At 53.7% G+C, this 6,170-nt stretch overlaps 1 pseudogene; it reads left to right on the forward strand.

Annotated features, from left to right (window-relative positions):
* Positions 1–215: 215 nt before the first annotated feature.
* On the forward strand, positions 216–1,746 carry LOC145512913 (tetrapeptide repeat homeobox protein 2-like; annotated as a pseudogene).
* Positions 1,747–6,170: the final 4,424 nt, after the last annotated feature.

Genomic DNA, 6,170 nt, shown 5'->3' on the forward strand with positions numbered 1-6,170 from the left:
TGAACACGATTGAGCGACTGAACAACAACAACAAATAAAAGGATTAACCAATTATTAACCACTGTCTTGCCAGGCAGGGAGGCTGAGGGTGGGGCAAGAGAGGGTGGGTTTCAGGACCCTTAGGGTGTGCCTAAGGTGGGCACGGCATAAAACCGGGATGTCTGTCCCAGGCCTGTGAGCAGAGCCTCAAACTCCGACAGTAGAAGAGCAGGAGGATGCAAGAACCCGAGTCCATCATGAGTGAGTCTGGCCTCCTGGGACTTAGTGGAGTCTGGGGGTGGAATCACATTATTGGGGGAGAAGAGCAGAGAACCTGGCCCACGGGGGTCCCCTGTCAGGGTGGCTCCCTCCTTGGATGAAAGATAGTGGGGGGATGGGGAGAGCACCAAGGGTCACCAAGGAGCCTGTCCTGCCTGCCTTCCCAGGCCGGGGCCTTGGAATACTCCACGGGCTGAGATCAAGCCCATTTCCAAGCTGTGCTCACTGAGGCCCAGAGAGATGCAGGGGTTAGGGCTGGAGGGCGGACAGCCAGGATCTGAACAACAACCTCACTCCGGATGCCCTAGGCTTCTCCTCCAGCCCTCGGGCCTGAGTCCCACCCGCTCACCTGGGTCTGGTCCAGGGAGGGGGAGGGTGCTCAGTCCTACCCGCTCACCTGGGTCTGGGCCAGGGAGGGGGAGGGTGCCAGGCGGGCTGGGGGCTGTTCCTGGGCTCATCGGACCCTGTTTCTCCCTTGGTCAGGCCTCACGGGAAGCTCAGCGCCCCCAAAGAGAAAGCGGCGGGAGCGCACGGTGTACAGCAAAGAGCAGCTGGAGGCGCTCAAAGAAGCCTTCCTGAAGAACGAGTACCCGAGCTACCAGGCCCGCCTGCGCCTGGCGGCCAGGCTCCACGTGGACGAGCACAGAGTGCAGGTCTGAGCCCGCCCCGTCCCGGGGCCACCCTCCACCCTCCCAGAGCCACCGGTGGGGACCGCGAGACCAGAGGGGCCAGGGCTGCCCCGGGTCCGCAGCAAGCAAGGGGTCTCCCCGTTGTGGACCCAGGGCTGGAGCTCCGCCCGCCTCAACCGGGTGCTGTATCACCCGGCCAACCGCATCCGGCCTGCCTGACGCCCCCCATCGCCCCGGGGTGTCCCGGTGCCCAGCCCTCAGGGCCTCCGACCCTGCGGACCCTGTCGGGCAGACCCCTTCCTGCCCCGTGGGTGCCCAAGCCCTGCCCCCCTCCCCTCTGCGCCCCTTCCCGCCGCCTCCTGAACCCCAGGAGCCTCTAATTGGGCCTGGGGGCGAAGGGAGAGCGGAGGCGGGATTCTCAGCTGGACAGCCTCACCCTCCCAAGCAGAGGCGATAGCGTGCGGCCCCTCGCCTCTCACACCCCTTCCTCCCTGTCCCCTCTGCCCCTCCAGGTGTGGTTCAAGAACCGCCGGGCCCAACGCTCCCGTCTGGAGCGACGACAGGCCGAGGGCGGACACCAGAGGGCCCCCGGGACTCCTGCCCCCGTCCCAGAATGTGCTGCCGCAGCTGCAAGCCCCCATTTCCCAGACGGCCCTGGATTCTACAGCCGCCCTCCTCCCCCGAGCCCCGCTGAAGTGCTCCTAGCACCCGAGCCTGGCATCTCCAGCTGCGGCCGGGGCACATGGGTCCCGGCACAGGGCGTCCACGTGTACGGCCGGGCTGCTCCAACCCCCGCCCCGGACTGGCCTCAGGACCCCGATGCTTCGAACTACTGCCCAGATCCTCTTCCGCTTCCTGACTGTGCCCTGATGTTCTCATCCCAGGAGCTCTTTTCTGAACCCTCCTCTTCCTTGAATTCTGTGTCCCCTGTGGACAAGAACGATTTAGGCTCCCGGCAGTTCATGAATTTATAGGGTCGTGGTCATCTGTCCCCGCAAAGTCCTGCAGACCCCGAGGGGCCAGAGAGGACCAGGGCGCTGTGAGTCTGCACGTGGCGCCCACGCTGACGCGGGAAGCTGTGATGGCTTGGTCTTCACAGCTGGTTACTGTCTGCGCCTCCCTTGATCCAGCCTGGGGAGGGGGCATTTCTGTGACACTGTGAGGCCACTGCGGGTCACGAAGCCCTGAAGATCCCTGCCCGGTTATTTGGGATGTACGTGGGAACTGCTGTCAGTGGAATTGCTACTGGCAGTTCGTGTGTGTTCTGGCTTCGTGGACGCTGCATGAGAACTTTCTGTGCAAGCTAGACCAACATCATTCGCCCAGCCCCCCGAATGGTGAGGATTTGAGACATTTTCATGTTTGCTGATCTGCCTCTTGCGGCTTCTTTGTAGTTTTAATATTGATGCCTCCAATGTTGCAGAAATTAAGTAAGCTCTTCTCAGGTGTTAATTGGACATTAGGAACACTTGTAAACTGTCCTCTCCCCCTGCATTTTTCTCAGTTTGTTTGAATGTATATGTCTGTCTCTTTTGGTGGTTAAAGTATTGCAAACATTCTTCCCATGTGTATTTCCTATAAGTAGAATTTTCTTGATTTTAATGCTGTGTATTTCAGTGCCTCTCCTTATCTTTTGTGATAAATTAGTGTTTTTCTTTCGTTCACATCAGTGGCACACTGATATACTGAAAAAAAATAGAATAAAAATTTTTAAATAAACTTAAAATGATTTTTTACAAGATAGGACCCCATTTTCAAGTTGACATAAAAGTTTATAAAAGCTGACTGTTTGGGGTGTCCCTGGTGGTCCAGTGGTTAAGAATCCACCTTGCAATGCCAGGGACACCAGTTCAATACCTGGTCCAGGAAGACCCCACATGCCACAGCTACTAAGACCTACACATCCCAGAGCGTGGTCTCTGTAACAGGAGAAGCCACCTCAATAAACTAGAGAAAGCTTATGCAGCAATGAAGACCCAGCACAACCAAAAACAATTTTTTTAAAAAGCTGACGTTCAAGGTCTACTTGCTTTGTCACAAGCTGAAAACAGTTTACAGGTAACATTAGTCTGAGATCCTCAGTCTGCTGTTTTCAATATAGCTCAGGGGTTTCAAATGGCAACCCACTCCAGTATTCTTGCCTTGGAGAATCCCATGGACAGAGGAGTCTGGCAGGCTACAGTCCATGGGGTTGCAAAGAATGGGACACAACTGAGCGACTAACATGGGGGTGAGGAGGGGGGGATGTGGAGACAGGAGTTACTCTTTTCTCCTCTAGCATTACTGCTTTTTAAAAAGTGTTTAAAAAGGCTGCATCTGGTCTTAGTTGGGGCATGTGGGATTGTCGCTGGTTCCTTGCAGCCATTGTAGCATGAGGGCTCAGTATTTGTGGCATGCAGACTTAATTGCTTTGCAACATGTGGGATCTTAGTTCTCTGGCCAGGAATGGAACCCAAGTCCCCTGCATTTCAAGGAGGATTCTTAACCACTGGACCACCAGGGAAGTCCCAACTGCTTTTCTCTTTCCTTTTGTTTACGATATCTTTCATTATCACATAAAGATATTGTCTTCTTCTCTAAAATCGTAACAGTTTTAATTCCCATATTTAGGTCTTAAAACAACTAGAACTGATTGTGGATGTATGGTGTGAGGTAGGGATTTCTTTTTGTTTTTTTCCTCATAGATTTCCAACCCAGGGGGCTCAGTGGTAAAGAATCTGTCTGCCAGACAGGTTCAAACCCACGCGGGTTTGATCCCTGAGTCAGAAAGATCCCCAAGAGAAGGGAATGGCAAGCCACTTCAGTATTCTTGCCTGGAAAATCCCATGGACAAAGGAGCCTGGTGGGCTACCGTCCATGGAGTTACAAAGAGCTGGACTCGACTGAGCAACTGAACACACACATGGATTTCCAGTGGTCAGTTTGTGGAGAAGTTGGTTAACTTGTCATCAATGAAGGGTCCAATCACAGATGGATCAATGTCCACAAAGTCTTCATTTGGGGTCCTCCATCTTTGTAACTTTGCACCAATTACATGTTCCCTCTGTCTCCAGTTTCTCTGCAGCTTTCTGTAGCCATCCTGACCCCTAGGTCTCCCCACAGCCAGTTTTCTGGCCCCATCCTGGTCCCCTTTAGCAAATGCTCCAATCCTCTTAGCCCAGGCCAGCCTCAGCAAAATAGAGTGAGAATTAGCAGGGATTTAGAGGTCCACGTGACAGACTGTGGTTTGGGGAGGGGCGGTGGAGAGACAGTTGCGAGGATGGAATGAGACTGTGCTTATCAGAGAGGCCCTGGTAAGAATGGAGACAAAAAAAAAAAAACCCACACAGACCCCACAAGGAGACTGAGGGACACAGAAGGAGAGAGATTGGAGGCAGAGGAGACATACGGAGAGGCAGAGAGGGGGAGTTAGGGGGTGGGGCAGAAAGGAAAGGGAACTGAGGCACCCCAGCCTTGCTCCCTAAACGAAAACAGACAAGGTCCCTCCCACATGTGTCACTTTCCATGTGATAGCGGCTGTCCTCCATGCTCTAATATCCTTATGAAAGGTCCTTTAAGGTCAGCAGCCTAATCCCTTACCTACAGGAGGTCACACCAAACATCAGAGCCTTCGACTGCCTTGCTGAGAAGACGGTGGGCGTCTGGGCTGAGCGTGAACCAGGCTGCCCAGCTGAAGCCCTCAGTCCTTAGCCCCTCCGCTCTCTCGAGTTTTACCAAGTTTATCTGCTTCTTGGACCACTCAGAGAAAGCCACGTGGACAGCTGGACCTCTGTGAGACTTTGGGAAAGAGTCATCACCTGGGGGTGGGTGTGAATTACACAGAGTATGCAATTTACATACTGGGCACTGCTTTACAGGAAGTGCTGAGTAAATGGGTGGTCTTATCCTACCAGGCTCCCCAGGTGGTACTCGTGGTAAAGAAACCTGCCTGCCAATGCAGGAGACTTAAGAGACTCGGGTTCCACCCTTGGATCGGGGAAGATTCCCCTGGAGAAAGACATGGTAACCCACTCCAGTATTCTTGCCAGGAGAACCCCATGGACAGAGGAGCCTGGCGGGCTATGGTCCATGGGGTGGCAAAGAGTCGGACACGACTGAGCAAGTTAGCACGCACGCGTGCAGTATTCTATCACTGAGACAACCCCCCGACCCCCACCCCCATCCTTTCCCTCCTCTGACTCACGCATCTCCCATCTCTGCCCTGTGTCCTTCCCTTCCTCCTCCCTCTCTCTGGCCTGTCTTCCACCCCTTCAGGTCCCTGGACTTTTCCCCAGCAGGTTTCCTTGGCTTTGACCTAGTCTGACTCACCACGTGCCCCAACCTCTTAGGCCAGTCAGGCCAGCATCTGCAGGACATGGGCACGGTCAGAGGTGGGCTGAAGGGGACCTGGGACTCACTGGCAGATGAAGCTCAAAACTTTCTCAAACCCCTACTCACACCTTCCCGTTTCCTTGGTGACCAGGAGACTTCCGTTTCGGCAGTTGGTGCTGTTGGGGTCTCCGGGATCCCCTCCCCAACATAAGTCTCAGGGTGATGCTCTCAGGAAGGAAAGATGAAGCTGCCCAATCTCCTCTAGCCCTGATTGATCCACAGTGACTCGGGCAGTGGATGGAACTCGGGCAGTGGACGAAACACAGTGTAGATCTTCACAGATATACTTGGTTGCATTTGCATTTTTATTCAAAATTTTGGTACACTTATCTCCAAACTCATTCAGCTGGATACATTAAATATATACAGTTTTTGTAGGTCCATAAAAGAGGCTTATGAGGAGTTGATGGACTCATAGTCTTTTGCACAGTGCCTAGCACATACTGCTTGAAACTCCAGACAATGTTTTTTCTCTCTCTCAGTTCCCACTATCCCCCTCTTGTTCACACCCTCTTCATTTATAGCTTATCTTATTTATTCTTTAAATATGCAGCCAGTGACCATGCAAAGGGTTTGCCAAGCGGCGCTAGTGTTAAAGAACCTGCCTGCCAATGCAGGAGACTGGGGTTCAGTCCCTGGGTCAGGAAGATCCCCTGCAGGAGGGCATGGCAACCCACTCCAGTATTCTTGCCTGGAGAATCCCATGGACAGAGGAGCCTGGCGGGCTACTGTCCATGGGGTCGCAAAGAGTCAGACATGACTGCACACATGTGCACATGACTTAGCATGCATGCATGCACAACCATGCAAATACTGCTAGCCATCACAGCCAGGGTGCATGTCCTCTCTTTTAATACCTTCCCTCTCCCTTTGCTTCTTCCTGTCTCAGGTGGGAGCATCACTCACCTCTCT

The sequence above is a fragment of the Giraffa tippelskirchi genome, chromosome 7 (genome assembly GCF_054371585.1).
Source record: "Giraffa tippelskirchi isolate mGirTip1 chromosome 7, T2T-mGirTip1v1.2.pri, whole genome shotgun sequence".
Lineage (NCBI taxonomy): Eukaryota > Metazoa > Chordata > Mammalia > Artiodactyla > Giraffidae > Giraffa > Giraffa tippelskirchi.